Genomic DNA, 16367 nt, shown 5'->3' on the forward strand with positions numbered 1-16367 from the left:
GAAGCCCAAACATTTTCATATGATCTTTCTTGTGATGCTGCTTTGGAAGTCTCCATACTTCTCTTACATCTCTGCATCCTGATGTTTCCTCCTTCCGTTCTCCCCCTGCCCAAAATCTTTGTTCCATAGCAGGTACAATTATCTGCCATTATCAAACTGGTTACTTCTTTGCCTTAACTGTAACTTCGCTCTTCCCCTAAAGTCACTGTTTGTTCTTTTTTTTTTTGAGACAGAGTCTCGCTCTCTTGCCAGGCTGGAGTGCAATGGCACCATCTCAGCTCAGGGCAACCTCTGCTTCCCAGGTTCAAGCAATTCTCCTGCGTCAGCCTCCCGAGCAGCTGGGATTACAGGTGCGTGCCACTACACTCAGCTAATTTTTGTATTTTTAGTAGAGACGGGGTTTCACCATGTTGGCCAGGATGGTCTCGATCTCCTGACCTCATGATCTGCCCGCCTTGGCCTCCCAAAGTGCTGGGATTACAGGCGTGAGTCACTGCACCCGGCCAACTCACTGTTTGAAATAGCTTTTTTTCCCACATAGCCCAGACTCTAACTTATTGTCTTTTTTCATATCTATACTCCCCCAGACTCACACAATAACCAGCTTCCTTTAAAACATGTGCTGAATTACTTTATATCCTTTCTGTGCACACTCCCTTATTTATTTAGGGCCTGATACATGGGAAATTTCAACACTTGGGAAATTTCAACATCTCTGTGGATAGCCTCACCCACACTCTAACCTCAAGGCCTCTTGCTTATTCCAAACATGAGGAGCTGTACAATCTACCCCACAATGGCCGCACTCCCAAAGCCACACCTGTGTTCCTTGTCATCACTTGAACTAGACTATTTTAGGATTATTAATCCCTAACATGTAATTTACTAACTGCAAGCTGCTCACCCTCCAACTGGCTCACAATCTGACACCTGGACATTATACAGCCCTTTAATCTCTTCAAACATTTCCCAAGTCCATTAACTCCCTTGCATTGTTACACTTCTTTTTTTCCTCATGGTGCTGTACTCTGCCCACATTCCTGCCAGCGACCTCAACTTCTTAGCTTCCTTATTCCACAGCATCTACTGTGCACAGCCTCTACCTGGGATTAATCTGATCCTGAACCTTCTCAATTTCTATACTTAAAGTAAAAATAAAGGTAAATGGGTGCCACTGGTACACGGTCTCTGGCCTCGCTAGGGCCTCAGCACTGTTTTGGCAATCCCTTTACAAACACTGGACCAGTGCTTCCTTGAGTTGAAGATGGCAGGCCCATAGAATGAGAGGAGCCGGGTGCTTCAATTACTGCTCGGAGAAGAGCTATTTACTGACCATGTTGGTCTTCATTTGAGCAAGAAAACACTTCAATTGTGTTTGAGCCATCAAGCTTTTGGTATCTGTTTGTTGTAACAATTACCATTACTTTAACAAATACAATGAGATACCATTTAAAAATTTTAATTTTCATCAGCAATAAGAGAAAATGTTATTTTATTTATTTATTTTTTTGAGATGGAGTTTCGCTCTTGTTTCCCAGGCTGGAGTGCAATGGCGCAATCTCGGCTCCCTGCAACCTCCGCCTCCCGGGTTCAAGTGATTCTTGTGCCTCAGCCTCCCGAGTAGCTGGGATTACAGGCATGTGTCACCACGCCTGGCTAATTTCGTATTTTTAGTAGAGAGGGGGTTTCACCATGTTGGTCGGGCTGGTCTCAAACTCTGGACCTCAGGTGATCTGCCCACCTCGGCCTCCTAAAGTGCTGGGATTACAGGTGTGAGCCACCCGCCCGGCTGAGAAAATATTATTTAAAACCAGCAATACAAAATTTAATTTCTTCTTCTTTTTTTTTTTTTTTTCAGACAGGGTGTCACCCTGTCGCCCAGGCTGGTCTCGAACTCCTGGCCTCAAGTTATCCTCCCGCCTCAGCCTCCCAAAGTGCTGGGATTACAGGTGTGTGCCACCACACCTGGCCTAGGAAATGTCCTTTCATTTTTGCTTCTCATCTCCCTGGTCCTACCTGCCTTATCCCCTATAGGGCTCACTATTTTTAGTTTCTCATGTATTCTTGAGAGTTTCTGTACAAGTATATAAGCAACTTTGAGTATAGTTTTATTTTCCCTTAAAACAAAACATAGTGTGTAATCTCAATTTTATACTTTCCTTTTATTTCTTCTTTTCCTTCTCCTTCCTCTTCCTCTTTCTTTTCCTCCTTCTCCTCCTCCTCCTCTTCCTCCTCCTCCTTCTTCTTTGCCTTGCTCTGTTGCCCAGGTTGACGTGCAATGGTGTGATCATAGCTCACTGCAGCCTTGAACTCCTGGGTCAAGTGACTCTCCTGCCTCAGCCTCCCAAGTATCTGAGACTACAGGCATGTGCCACCACGTTTAGCTAATGTTTTTGCATTTTTTTTTTTTTTGATGGAGTCTCGCTCTGTCACCCGGGCTGGAGTGCAGTGGCATGATCTCGGCTCACTGCAAGCTCCCCCTCCTGGGTTCATGCCATCCTCCTGCCTCAGGCTCCCAAGTAGCTGGGACTACAGGTGCCCACCACCACGCCCGGTTAATTTTTTGTATTGTTAGTAGAGACGGGGTTTCACCGTGTTAGCCAGGATGTTCTCAATCTCTTGACCTCGTGATCCACCCGCCTCAGCCTCCCAAAGTGCTGGGATTACAGGCATGAGCCACTGCACCTGGCCTTGTTGTTTTTAAATTTTTTAATAGAAATGGGGTCTTGCTATGTTGCCCCAGCTACTCACAAACTCCTGGCCTCAAGCGATCCTCCTGCCTAGGCTTCCCAAAGAGCTGGGATTACAGGTGTGAGCCACCATGCCCAGCTTGCCTTTTCGTCTTTAACAAAATATATTGGGGAATTGGGGAGTTTTCCGTATTTACACACAGAGAAATTTCTCTGTCTGTCCAGCTGCACAATATTCTATAGTATGGTTATACCATAATTTTTTGCCCATCAGTAAGAGATTGGTTGATAAGATGATTGCTTAATAAAGAAATTAGGGTGTACTTTGTTTTCTAGCTTTGGGAAACATGGGGACAGAAGCCCAAGGGAAGAGCAGCTTGCCCAAGAAGCAGTAGCAACAGACACGTGCCTGGAGGGAGTGTGATAGCATCTGCCACGTGGAGGAGAGCATGAGCCATTCTTCAGCACTAGAGAAGATGGCATTGCAGCCAGCAGGAATGTGGCATCATTCTGAAAGCAATGAGAATGACACTAATGCTGTCCCCAAGCTCACCACTTCCCTCTCAGGCCTTCACTCAACCCCTCTACTTCTTATTTCCAGTGTTTCTGCATTAACTACCACCTTCTTTTTAAGAACCAATGAATCCCAGAGGTTCCCATGGACCAAATTCTCCCTTTCCAACACCATCTTAACCGTGCTTCAGTAAACATAAGTTGTCAACTCTCAAATGTGTGTCTCTAGTCTAGACTTCCCTTCTGAACTTTAGACTTGCACATCCAACTGCCTTCTCCCATCTGCACTTAGAGGTCGCTAAAGTTCCACCAATTCATCATTTCCACGCTCCCTCCAGGCACCTGTCTGTTGGCCACTGCTTCTTGGGCAACAAGATTCCTTAGGACTTTCTACACATAAGATTATGTCATCGGAAAATAGAGATAATTTTACTTGTTTCTTTCCAATCTGGGTGCCTTTTATTTCTTGCCCAATTTCCCTGGATAGAATCTCCAGTATGATATTGACTACAAAGGTGAGAGTAGACATCCTTGTCTTATTTTTGATCTTGGGGGAAAAACATTCATTCTTTCATCATTAAGTATGATGTTAGCTGTGGGTTTTTAATAGATGCTCTTTATCAGTTTGAGGAAGTTCTATTGTTGATTTTTAAATCATGAAAGGTTGCTGGATTTTGTCAACTGTCTTTCTGCATCTATTGAGATGGGTCAAGTGGTTTTTATCCTTTATTCTATTAACATAGTGTATTGTGTTAATTGATTTTACAATGTAAAACCAACCTTACATTTCTGGACAATTCCCAGTTGAAAATGGTGTATAATTCTTTTTACATGTTACTGGATTCCATTGACTAGTATTTTGTTGCTTTTACATCCATAGTCATAAGATATATTGGTATGTAGTTTTTTGTGTGATATGTTTGTCTAGTTTTTGTATCAGGGTAACATTGGCTTCTAGAATGAATTGGGAAATGTGTACTATTTTTCTGTATTTTGGAAGAGTTTGAGAGGATTCATAGAAATTCTTTAAATGTTTGTTAGAATTCACCAGCAAAGTCGCTTGGGCTATTCTTTATGAGAGCTTTTTTTTTGTATTAGACGGAGTCTCACTCTGTCACCAGGCTAGAGTACAGTAGCGTGATTTCGGCTCACTGCAACCTCTGTCTCCCGGGTTCAAGCAATTCTCCTGCCTCAGCCTCCCAAGTAGCTGGGACTACAGCCGCGCACCACCACACCGAGCTAATTTTTGTATTTTTAGTAGAGACAGGGCTTCACCATGTTGGCCAGGATGGTCTCGATCTGTTGACCTCATGATCTGCCCGCCTCGGCCACCCAAAGTGCTGGGATTACAGGCGAGAAATTTTAAATTACTAATTTAATCTCTTTACTTGTTATAGGTGTTTTTGGATTTTCTATTTCTTCTTGAGTTAGTTTTGGTAGTTTGTATCTTTCTAGGAATGTGTCCATTTCATCTAAGTTATCTAACTGGTTGTTTTTAGTATTCCCTGATAATTCTTTTTTATTTTTGTAAGGTCAGTAATAATGTCCCTCTTTCATTTCTGATTTTAGTAATTAGTCTGTTTTCTTTTGTTGGTCAGTCTAGCTAAAACTGTCAATTTTGTTGATCTTTTCAAAGAACCAAATTTGGTTACACTGATTTTTTTCTCTCTCCCTCTTCTCACTCTCTATTTCCTTTATTTCTGCTCTAATTTTTATTGTTTCTCTCTCTTGCTCTCTCTCTCTTTTTTTTTTTTTTTTTTTTGAGATAGGGTCTTGTTCTGTTGCCCAGGCTGGAGTGCAGTGGTGCAATCATGGCTCACTGCATCCTTGACCTCCCAGGCTCAAGTGATCCTCCCACTTCAGCCTCCTGAGTAGCTGGGACTGCAGGTGCACACCACCATCGCTGTTAATTTAAATTTTTTTTTTTTTTTTTAGAGATGGGGTCTCACTATGTTGCCCAGGCTGGTCTCAAACTCCTGGGCTCAGGTGATCCTCCTGCTTTAGTCTTCCAAGGTGCTGAGATTATAGGCATGAGCCACCATGCCTGGCCTATTGTTTCTTTCTTTCTTCTTGCTCTGGGTTGAGTTTGATTTTCTTTTCTTCTGTTTTCAAGGTGGAAGTTTAGTTATTGATTTGAGATTTTTCTTCCTTTTTTAACATTGATATTTACAGCTAAATATTTCCCTTTAAGCACTATTTTAGCTCTATCCCATAAGTTTTGGTATGTTATATCTTCATTTTCATTCATTCTTTTAAAAATATTTTCTATCTCTTTATTGATAATATTTGTTGGATGAGACATTGTCAACATACCTTCCTTTAATTCTTTAAGCATGGTGTCCTTTAGTTCTTTGAACATATTTATAACAGGGGCTTTGAAGTCTTTGTTAAGTCCAACATCTGGGCTCCTCAAAGGCATGTTCTATTGCCTGATTTTCCCCTTTTTTGTTTTTGGGTCACACTTTTCTATGTCTTTGCAAATCTCATAATTTTTGTTGAAAATTATGCATTTCAGATAAATTTTATAGATTCTGAATATTAATCACCCTCTCATCTGGGGCCCGTTATTTGCTTTTTTTTTTTTATTTCTTTAGTGACTTGGCTGGAACAGATTATTGAAATCCATTTCCCTCATAGTGTAATGTTGCTCCTTAGAGAGTGAAGCCTTGGCCATGCACATAGTCCCTCTGATGAGCTGAGATTACTGGAGTTTTAGCAGGGTTCTCTTTAATTATATTTTCTCTGGTCCCCTGTTAAGCTTCTTTCTGGTCTGACTTTATCGGTAACATATCCAGCTGTTAGCTACCAATAACTGCTAGCTGGTTGCTCTATTTTTTTTTTTTTGTAACAATGTCTGGGGCATAAATTGCTCCATCGCCTGATTCAGCTAGTCAGGTCCCTTTGCTGGGGCGGTCTTTGAGGCTTGCTTCGAGCCCAGGAGGGCTCTGCTTAGCTGTCTCTTTCCCTGGTTCTCTGTTAAACTTCTAGCTGGTCTACCATTTTATTTGTTGCTAGTAGTTTAGTGGAGCTAAGAGCCTCCTCCTAATTGTTTACCACCAAAATCTCCAGTTTTTGACAGCACACTTAGGCATGAACTTCCTCACATTTTCCTCTAAGTACAGTAAGTCCTTTTATTTTATTTTATTTTATTTTAGACAATGTCTTGCTCTGTTGCTCAGGCTGGAGCGCAGTGGCACGACCTTGGTTCACTGCAACCTCTGTCTCCCAGTTTCAAGCGATTCTCTTGGATCAGCCTCCCAAGTAGCTGGGATTACAGGCGTGTGCCACCATGCCTGGCTAATTTTGTATTTTTAGTGGAGACGGGATTTTGCCATGTTAGCCAGGCTGGTCTCGAACTCCTGACCTCAGGTGATCCACCCCCGCTGGCCTCCCAAAGTGCTGGGATTACAGGCATGAGCCACCGCACCCAGCTCAGTAAGTCCTTTTTGAGTCTCTGAGCTCTCTATTCTTATGGCCTTCTCTCCCCCTGGACAGAATCTCTGCCACTACATCAGAGTCGGGGGGACAAGGAATGTGGTCCACTTCTTCTGAAATGATACACCTGCCTTGCTCCACAAGTGGAGCCTTGGATTTGGATGGTAGCCCCTAGTCTTTCTAGCCTGCGCCTCCTGGCATAAAACCTATGAGTGAGCTGGTGTGGAGGTAATTGAGACAATTTTCTGAGCCTTCTGTGCCTAGGAATAGCTTCTGCCATACAAGTGGGGACTGGGTTTTGGAAGGAAACCCCAGTTGAGTTCCCTGCCTCAACTTCTGAATAGTAAAAGAGCTTCTGAATAGTAATGGAAGGTGAAGTATGCTGAAAGAAAAGAGATGAGAGACCAGTTAGGAGGCTCTTGTAGAAGTTCAAGAGAGATTTGAGGTTGCTTTGGATTTGAGGTTGGATTAACACTGTAGTGGTAGAAATGGTGAGAAGTGGTCTGATTCAGGGTATATTTTGGAAGTTGAGCTCACAGGATTTGCTGATGGATAGAATGTAGAAGGTGAGAGAAAAGATCAAAGATGACTATTCCCCCAAGCCATTCCTTTAATCATACTTGGCCATTATGAGAGTGGAGAAAGAAAACAAGCCAGAAACTTTCTTCTTGGAGATTTGGCTAAAAACCAGGTTGTAAAGCAATCAGTCAGCAAGTATTTGCCAAATGTTTGCAGGTGGCAATCGATTAGTTCATAAGCTTCACCCTGTGAACACATGTGTTACCGGAAAGGGGTCCTGATCCAGACCCTAAGATAGTATTCTTGGACCTCATGCAAGAAAGAATTCAGGGTGAGTCCATAGAGCAAAGTGAAAGCTAGTTTATTAAGAAAGTAAAGGAACAAAAGAATGGCTACTCCGTAGGCAGAAGAGCGGCATGGGCTGCTTGACTGAGTATACTTATAGTTATTTCTTGATCATATGCTAAACAAGGGGTGGATTATTCATGAGTGTTTCGGGAAAGGGGCAGGCAATTCCTGGAACTGAGGGTTCCTCTTCCCTTTAGACCATATAGAGCAACTTCCAGGTGTTGCCATGGCATTTGTCAGCTGTCTTGATGCTGGTTGGAGTGTCTTCTAGCATGCTAATACATTATAATTCATGTATAATGAGCAGTGAGGATGACCAGAGGCCACTTTCATCACCATCTTGGTTTTGGTGGATTTTGGCCTGCTTCTTTACCACATCCTGTTTTATCAGCAGAGTCTTTATGACCTGTATCTTGTGCTGACCTCCTATCGCATCCTGTGACTAGGAATGCCTAACCTCCTGGGAATGCAGCCCCATAGGTCTCAGCCTTATTTTGTCCAGTCCCTATTCAAGATGGAGTCACTCTGGTTCAAACACCTCTGACCCATGCAGCTCTTCAGAAAACCAGCCATAATTTTCAGCCTGTCTTGCCACAATAATATTACTATTAAAAATACAAGTCAACTTCAGTTTTTGAATCTCTGCTTTGCCCACCCCCTCACCTGCTACCTTACTCGACCCAGCACTTCTGAGCTGTTGGCTTTAAGATTCAGCTTCCCTTATTTCTCTCAAAGAGGAAACTTTTAAATGGTGGCTCTGTCTTATCTGGATCTGTAAGGATGTCACTGTGTTTCTCAGAGTAAAAGCTTCTGTTATTGGCTGAATATGCTTTTTTTCCCCCTAAATACTATATAAAGGATGAGCCCTTTACATATAATGCAGATAGAATCAAGGTCTTCATTCATTAAACAAACATTTATTGAGTGCTTACTATGTGCCAGGTACTATGCTAGGCATTGATTATACCGCAGCAAATAAGACAGTCTTTTCCCTCAGAGAGTTCAAAGAACATGCAAATTGAATGGTTTTATAACAGTGTGGTAAATGCTATGATTATAGAAATCACACAGCAGTGGCTTCCCACAGGGAGTTGGGAGGCAAGGCAGGCAAGACTTTCAGAGATGTTGAAACTTGGAGGATCAAAAATATTAGCCAGAGAAGTTAGGAGTGGGACAAAGTAGGGTACTCCAGGTAGGAGAAATAGCATGATATAAAATCCAGAGGAAGGTGTGTATGTGGTAACTTGATAGATCTACAAATATGAGATGGGTAGAAAGTAGAGTCTAAGAAGGAGGGATAAGAGAGGGAGACAAGGGTCAGATAATGAATGCAGCTTTCTAAATGACATTAAGCAATTTAGACTTTCTGAATTTTTAAGACAGTGTAGATACTGGATTGATGTTGGCAGTTTGGAGGCAGGATGACAGACAGTGGTTCAGGGAAGAGGTGATGGTGGCAGGAACAAGGCAGGGAGGAGGAGGTTGAGGAAAAAGAGAAGCAGATGAACTTAAATGCTGACCAGGTAGAATCAACAGTTCTTGGTGAATGACTGGGGGAAGAAGTCAAGGGCAAAATCCAGGTTTTGGATTTGGCAACAAGTTGAAAGGTGGGAAAGAGACCCAGGAAGGATGAGGACGCTTGGCATGGTCTAGTCTGGAGGAGGGGGAAAATCATGAATGCAGTGTTTGGACACTGAATCTGAGGGTCTTCTGAGATGTCAAATCAGTGATAGGATATACAGATCTGGAACTCAGAGAAGCCTGAGCTGGGGATATACATTTGCAAGTCATCCACATACAAGTGGTGTTCAAAATCGTGGGCAGGGGTGAGATTGTCTAAAAGGAAAGCCTACAGTGAAAAAGAAGAGGCTGTTCTATGCCTGAGCCTTGAGGAACTCCAATTTTTAATAGCTATGCAGAAGAGAATCTTCTATAAAACACTGAGAAGTGTCCAGAGAAGTGGAAGAAAAATTGGGATACAGTGTTTTAAGGAGAAAATGGTCAATAAGGTTAATTGTTGCCGAGCGTTCAGGTGAAATGAGAATTGGAAAATATCTGTTGGAGTGAGTGGGCACCATGGAATATAATTTTTATTGTTTTCTGGAGCTGGTTCAGGGGACAGTAGGGAGCAAAATCCAGATTGGAGTGGGTTGAGGAGGAAATGGAAGGTAGAAAATAAGGCCCATGAATGTAGACAACACTTTAGGGCAGTTTGGTCGTGAAGGTGAAGAGAGAGAGGCTAGTAGCTATATCAGGATATAGGAACGAGGGGGATTTTTTTCAAGAAGGAAGATCATTAGGTTAAAAAAGCCAAAGAGAAGGATTTAGTGGAAGAGAAGTTCAGCAAAGAAGAAGTGAATATTAAAAATGTACAGTTCTTGAGAAGGTGGGAGAGGATGGAATGCAAAGCCGTGATGGTGGGACTGGCCGCCAACAGCATATGGAACATCTGTACCATAATGTGATAGAAGAGGAAAGACGGGCTATGAAGGGAATTTATACGTTTGGCATTGGAGAGTTAAGAAGTTGCTGTCTGTTAACTTTTTTTTCCCCACTAGGAAGGAGGAGAAGAAATGTGGTCAGAAGATGAGGAATGAGGTGGTCCATAAAGTGAGGTAGGTGATTATAAACTACATGTGAAGTAAACTTCCCTAGCATGTGGGTCTCTGTATTTAACCTCTGCCTTCCAGGTTCATGCGATTCCCCTGCCTCAGCCTCCCGAATAGCTGGGACTACAGGTGCGTGCCACCATGCCCAGCTAATTTTTGTATTTTTAGTAGAGACAGGGTTTCACCATGTTGGCCAGGATGGTCTCAATCTCTTGACCTTGTGATCTGCCTGCCTTGGCCTCCCAAAGTGCTGGGATTACAGGCATGAGCCACCACGCCTGGCCACTCTACTCCTTTCTTAATATAACTCCAGTTAAATTTAATATAATCAAGTTTTTCAAGTTTATTTGCATCCAGATTGCTTTGTGTGTGTTGCATCTGTAAAGGCCTCATAGCTTGGTTTATGATGCATCATAAAAGAACAGGGGGCCTTTTTTCCTTTTAACATGTTTCCATCTTCAGCACTTAGCCATCAAAATCCACACTGATTTAGGGCAGAGCAAGAGCTAACCCTGAAAGGTGCCTCTTTTTTTTTTTTTTTTTTGAAATAGAGTCTCGCTCTCTCCTTCAGGCTAGAGTGCAGTGGCGCGATCTCCACTCACTGCAACCTCCGCCTCCCGGGTTCAAACGATTCTCCTGCCTCAGTCTCCTGAGTAGCTGGGATTACAGATGCCTGCCACCATGCCCAGCTAATTTTTGTATTTTTAGTAGAGTTGGAGTTTCATCATGTTGGCCAAGCTGGTCTTGAACTCCTGACCTCAAGTGATCCACCCATTTCAGCCTCCCAAAGTGCTGGGATTACAGGTATGAGCCACTGTGCTGGCCTGTACCTCGTTCTTCATGAAGAGCAGCATCATGTGCTTACTGCATGTGTTTTAATGAAATGTACGTTTCTGTCATTAAAACACAAACAATAAACTAGCCTCCTTATTGCCCTTTTAGGTCCATAAGAAGCCCGCTTGAAAACTGGTCAGGGGGTGGGCACAGTGGCTCAAGCTTGTAATCCCAGCACTTTGGAGGGCTGAAGCAGGAGGATCACTTGAGCTCAGGAGTTCGAGACCAGCCTGGGCAACATAGGGAGACTCCCCCATCTCTACAAAAAAGTAAAAAAAAAAAGAAAACTAGCCAGGAAAGCAGGGCCAATGCCCATCCCACACGGTTAGGTTGAGGGTTGGGGATGGGGAGAGGACACTAGTCATAGTTACTTGTAGTGTTATTATTATTTTTTTTATTATTGAGAGAGAGTCGCCTGCTGTCACCCAGGCTGGAGCGCAGTGGTGCGATCTCAGCTCACTGCAAACTCCGCTTCCCAGTTTCAAGCGATTCTCCTGCCTCAGCCTCCCGAAGAGCTGGGATTACAGGTGCCTGCCACCATGCCCGGCTAATTTTTGTATTTTTAGTATAGACGGAATTTCACCATGTTGGCCAGGCTGGTCTCTGATCTTAAGTGTTTCACCCGTCTCAGCCTCCCAAAGTGCTGGGATTACAGGCGTGAGTCACCATACCTAGCCACTTGTATTATTTTTTTACTACTACAACTAACTGACATTGTCATAGGTCTTTACAGTTTGAAAATTGCTCTCCTATGTGTGATTTGCTTAATCACAATTAATTATTGTTGAGCAAGGAACATAGTTGGGGGTTTGACAGATGAAAAGATATGTCGAGAAAAAAAGAGAGGGGCTGGGGAAGGAGCTGAAAAAATTAGGGACAGTGGATTAAATCATACATTCTCAAGGGAAGTGACCATGGAGTGGTAAAAGTTGGTTCTTGGGCAGGGGGCAAGAACCCTTAGATATTACAATGGTTTGTAGTCCTTCAAAGGGCTACAATACATAAACAAATCGACAGTATATTTGTTTTGTTTTGTTTTGTATTGAGACAGGGTCTCACTCTGTTGCCCAGGCTGGAATGCAGTGACACAATCACGGATCACTGCAGCCTCGACCTCCCAGGCTCAAGAGATCCTCCCTCCTCGGTCTCCTGAGTAGCTGGGACTACAATGTGCACTAACACTGCTAGCTAATTTTTGTATTTTTTTTGTAGAGACAGGGTCTCACCATGTTGCCCAGGCTGGTCTTGAACTCCTGAGCTCAAGCGACCCACCTGCCTCAGCCTTCCAAAGTGCTGGGATTATAGGCGTGAGCCAAAGCTGGGCCCAACAGTATATTTGTGATATTAAAATTTTGTATGGGGGTGGCGATTAGGAAAACAATGTCTACAAGGCTCACTGGAGTAGTGGTTGGGGATGATAATGAGGAAAAAAAATAAAAAAAGGTTGAGAAACACTGATCTCAATCTTGCGGTGCCTACAGAGCTTTTTGGCGTTCATGAATGGTGTCTCTGTTTCCAGTCACACATGTTTGTCCAGCACATTTGCTTCAGGCTTCATTCATCCTGCCCGTTTTACCCGAGGCCCTAAATGATCATGTTTTGCCTCTTTAAACCCTTTCCTCTTCTGGCCACAGGTGCCTGAATTAGGGTGGACATGAGCCATGACTAGTTAAGGCACAGCGAGTGACCGGTCCCAGGAAGGCTGGCTGCACCTCACTTCCTCTCCTGAGTCTTTTCTTGGTTCACCTTGTGTGACGCAGCTCTGTAGTTTTGTAACAGCTACTCTACCACTCTCCTTTTGAGATGGTTACTAATGGAGTGGGTATCAAAAAGCCCTGGTTATATCTCCCCAGTCAGGACATTTGGGCTGGTGGCACATGCGTTTGAATGAGGTTGGATGAGATGAAAGGGAAATCCATTTGAGTCATCAGCTCTTTATCCTTATCCCTGGTTGGTGTAGAGTGGGGGTTTTCAACAGCTGCACGATTGACATTTTGGACCAAATAATTCTTTGTTATAGGAAACTGTCCTGTGCTTTGTAGCATGTTATTTAACAGCATCCCAGGCCCCTACATGGTAGATGCCAGTAACACTGAATCCCCCGCTCTCCAGTTGTGACAATCAAAAATGTCTACAGATAAATAGATAAAATTATTGTCAATTAAAAATAAAATATAGTTGGGCATGGTGGCTCACACCTGTAATCCCAGCACTTTGGGAGAGTGAGGAGGGTGGATCACTTGAGGACAGGAGTTCGAGACCAGCCTGGCCAATATGGTGAGACCCCGTCTCTACTAAAAATACAAAAACTAGCCAGGCATGGTGGTGCACACCTGTAGTCCCAGCAACTCAGGAGGCTGAGGCAGGGGAATTGCTTGAACCCGAGAGGCGGAGGTTGCAGTGAGGCGAGATCACTGCATTCCAGCCTGGGTGACAGAGTGAGACTCCATCTCAAAAATAAATAATAATAATAATAATAATAATAATAATAATAATAAAATAAAAAAGTCTCCAGACATTGTCAAGTGTTCCCTGTGGGACAAAATTGCCTCCAGTTGAGAACCACTCATGTAGAGAACCTAGAAGATCAGGAAGTATAAATCTCATCATTTCAGCATGATCAGAAATGCCATAGAAGGGTTCAGATCAGAAATGGGAGAAAAGCATTGCAATCATGATATTCACAGCTAATGCTGAGTGAGTGCTCGCTAAGGACGTTCCACACACTGACTCATTAGCCCTTCCAGTAACTCCAAGGAGTCGTCCTGCTGTTTCCACCCACTCTATACTTGAGGGATTTAAGACATGGGGATGTTGAGGAACTTGCCTGAGGTCACGTAGCTGGTAATAGTGGAGTCACCCAGGCAGCCCGGTTCCAGTGCCCCAGCGCTCGGGAGTGCATAACCTCTCTGTCTTACCGTCACGGTTCTACTTCCTTATCCTCCAGGGGGCGCACGCAGCACAGTACCAAGCACACAATAGGTTCTCATTAGACTCATTGATTCTGTCCATACTGACATTGGCATCTACTGGGGCACTCTGCCCCCAGATCTCTGCATGGCAACCTCCTTTACTTGGAGGTGGTCTCTGCTGCAATCTCACGTTCTCTGCGAAGAAGTCTCCTATTGCCTCTGTAGAATAGCACCCTCCTTTACTGCCAAGCCCCTTCCCCTTATTTTTCTTTATAGTACTTAGCATCTGACATATATTTTTTGTTCTCTTGCCCCCAACAGACTAAAATGTCTGTTGTGTGAAAGGAGAGGCTTTGCCTGTTGTGTTTGCTGCTGTATCCACAGCACCTAGAACATTCCTAGACATATAGTAGATGCCCATTAAGTGTGTGGAAAAAATGAATACATCCCTTAGCCAAGTGCTATATTCAAATTTCCTTACTCTGGTTATTGGTTACTACTTTTCCTCATCACTGCATTGAAAAAAACAAAACACAACAAAAAACACACAAAAAAACCTTTCTCTGAATGACCAGGCACCTTTATCCAGAAGTGGGGCATAACCCTTGACAAAAGGGGCAATGGATTGGGGATCCTCAACTAATGCCTGTCAGAGGTTTATTGTTAACTGGACTAGGTCACTTACAGAGTTTATTTTTAATTTTGCTTTGTCAGTCTGTGAAAGTAATTCAACAGAGTCATGATAATGTACATAGTTAATGAAGTTAATTTATATTTAGTTTGGGTATAAATCACATAATAAATTATAAATGATATTTTGAGAAACATATTATAGACAATTCAATGGCAGATTTTTGCATAAAAATTAACAGAAGTTGATTCTATCTTTCTCCATAACCACTATTCGTAAGTTGAAAAAATGTAGTTTTAATGAAAATGTATTAAAAACTTAGCAACTGCTCTCATTCTATAGAAAATGAAGCCACAGCTGGGCACAGTGGCTCATGCCTGTAATCCCAGCATTTTGGGAGGACAAGGCAGGCAGATCACCTGAGGTCAGGAGTTCAAGACCAGTCTGACCAACATGGCGAAAGCCCGTCTGTACTAAAACATACAAAAATTAGCCGGGCGTGGTGGCAGACGCGTGTAATCTCAGCTACTCGAGAGGCTGAGGCAGGGGGAATTGCTTGAGCCCAGGAGGCAGAAGTTGCAGTGAGCAGAGATCGTGCCACGGGACTCTAGTCTGGGTGACAGAGTGAGAACCCATCTCAAAAAACAAACAAACAAACAAACAAAAAAACAAATAAAATGGAGCCACATAGTAACTATAGATAGAAAAGTAGTTAAGTTACTGTTGGCACCCCTTTGCCTCAAACATATTCCCTTCTCACCATCCAGATAATTATTTATAAAGTTTGAGACCTCCACCCCCCGACTCCCAGTTGCAAACATAGGACTTGGAGCAGTTGCCTAGTTTGGCATTTTGTAAAGAAATCTATTGCTGTATTGCAATTAGGCAATTCAGGCTGTTATGGTTACATTAGACTTGAGAGAAGCTCATTCCCTAAACCCTAAAAATCAGCTTTGAGAAATATGATCAATTCACCCCTAATCTAGGTTTAAACTCATGCACAGACCCTATGCAGCTAGACAGGCTGAGGTGGAAAGAAACACCTTTCTGTTGCTGGGGGTTGGGGGTGGAACAGATGCCTCTGAATTAGGAAGGATGTCTTGCAGAACACCATCCTCTATGCTTGTCACCAGTTCTCATGTCCCCAGATGCCTCATATCTCAATTGAGTGTTGCCATTCTCACCACTGAATCCCAGCTCCAGCCTCCTGAACACTTCAACAAGAGACTGTGCCATTGTTCACTGCAGCCTTGTTCAACACTGGGTCAGGCTTTTAAGATTATATAGCATTTTTTTTTTTTTTTTAAGACAGAGTCTTGCTCTGTCACCCAGGCTGGAGTGCAGAGGCACTGTCTCGGCTCACTGCAACCTCTGCCTCCCGGGTTGAAGCAATTCTCCTGCCTCTGCCTTCCGAGTAGCTGGGATTACAGGTGTGCACCACCACACCTGGCTAATTTTTGTATTTTTAGTAGAGACCTGGCTTGTCCATGTTGGCCAGGCTGGTCTCAAATTCCTGACTTCAAGTGATCTGCCCACCTTGGCCTCCCAAAGTGCTGGGATTACAGGCATGAGCCACCACACCCAGCCTATATAGCATGATTTTATATTATGCACTCTATGCTATATAAAAATGCCATGATATTATATATTCTTTAAACTTTTTGGCCTAGGAGGATGGGGCTGAATTAGGGATTAGATGATACACATATAAAAATGAATTTAGACCAGAATTGTCCAATCAAACTTTTGCAATGGTGGACATTATATCTATGCTGTCCAATACAGTAGCCACTAGCCTCACGCAGCTATTGGGTCCTTGAAATGTGGCTAGTGTGACTGAGGAGCTAAAAATTTATTAAATTTTAATTAACTTAAA

General features: G+C 43.2%; 1 protein-coding gene across 9 annotated transcripts in view; it reads left to right on the forward strand.

Moving 5' to 3' along the window:
- ZNF19 (zinc finger protein 19) overlaps window positions 1-16367 on the forward strand; it is a 90202-nt gene that overhangs the window by 8558 nt on the left and 65277 nt on the right. For 7 of the 9 annotated variants that reach the window (XM_063797412.1, XM_024349910.3, XM_063797411.1 and 4 more), the window contains exon 2: window positions 10064-10120. The gene's annotated coding sequence lies outside the window, so the exon portion shown is untranslated. Of the gene's footprint in view, window positions 1-233; window positions 351-10063; window positions 10121-16367 lie in introns of all 9 variants that reach the window. The other 2 variants (XM_063797417.1, XM_054669541.2) reach the window with 1 other exon arrangement.

This window comes from Pan troglodytes, chromosome 18 (genome assembly GCF_028858775.2).
Source record: "Pan troglodytes isolate AG18354 chromosome 18, NHGRI_mPanTro3-v2.0_pri, whole genome shotgun sequence".
NCBI lineage: Eukaryota > Metazoa > Chordata > Mammalia > Primates > Hominidae > Pan > Pan troglodytes.